The sequence below is a fragment of the Sapajus apella genome, unplaced genomic scaffold (assembly GCF_009761245.1).
Source record: "Sapajus apella isolate SASKATOON/1434 unplaced genomic scaffold, GSC_monkey_1.0 scaffold110, whole genome shotgun sequence".
NCBI lineage: Eukaryota > Metazoa > Chordata > Mammalia > Primates > Cebidae > Sapajus > Sapajus apella.
Genome location: NW_022437050.1, coordinates 28,864 through 29,179, shown reverse-complemented (window position 1 = coordinate 29,179; position 316 = coordinate 28,864). Strand labels below are relative to the sequence as shown.

At 48.1% G+C, this 316-nt stretch overlaps 1 protein-coding gene across 8 annotated transcripts in view; it reads right to left on the bottom strand.

Annotated features, from left to right (window-relative positions):
- Positions 1-316, bottom strand: part of PWWP2A (PWWP domain containing 2A) — a 52,943-nt gene that overhangs the window by 39,092 nt on the left and 13,535 nt on the right. The window lies entirely within an intron of this gene.

Genomic DNA, 316 nt, shown 5'->3' with positions numbered 1-316 from the left:
AAAAAAAAAAAAAAAAAGAAAAAGAAACCCCAAGGCCGGGCCAGGCACAGTGGCTCATGCCTGTAATCCCAGCACTTTGGGAGGTGGAGGCAGGCAGATACCTGAGGTAAGGAGTTCGAGACCAGCCTGGCCAACGTGGTAAAACCCCATGTCTACTAAAAATATAAAAATTAGCCAGGCATGGTGGCAGGCACCTGTAATCCCGGCTACTAAGAAGCCTGAGGCACAAGAATTGTTTCAAAAGTCAGAGGTTGCATGAAGACCGCACCATTGCACCCCAGCCTGGGCACAAAAGTTAGACTCCACCTCAAAAAAA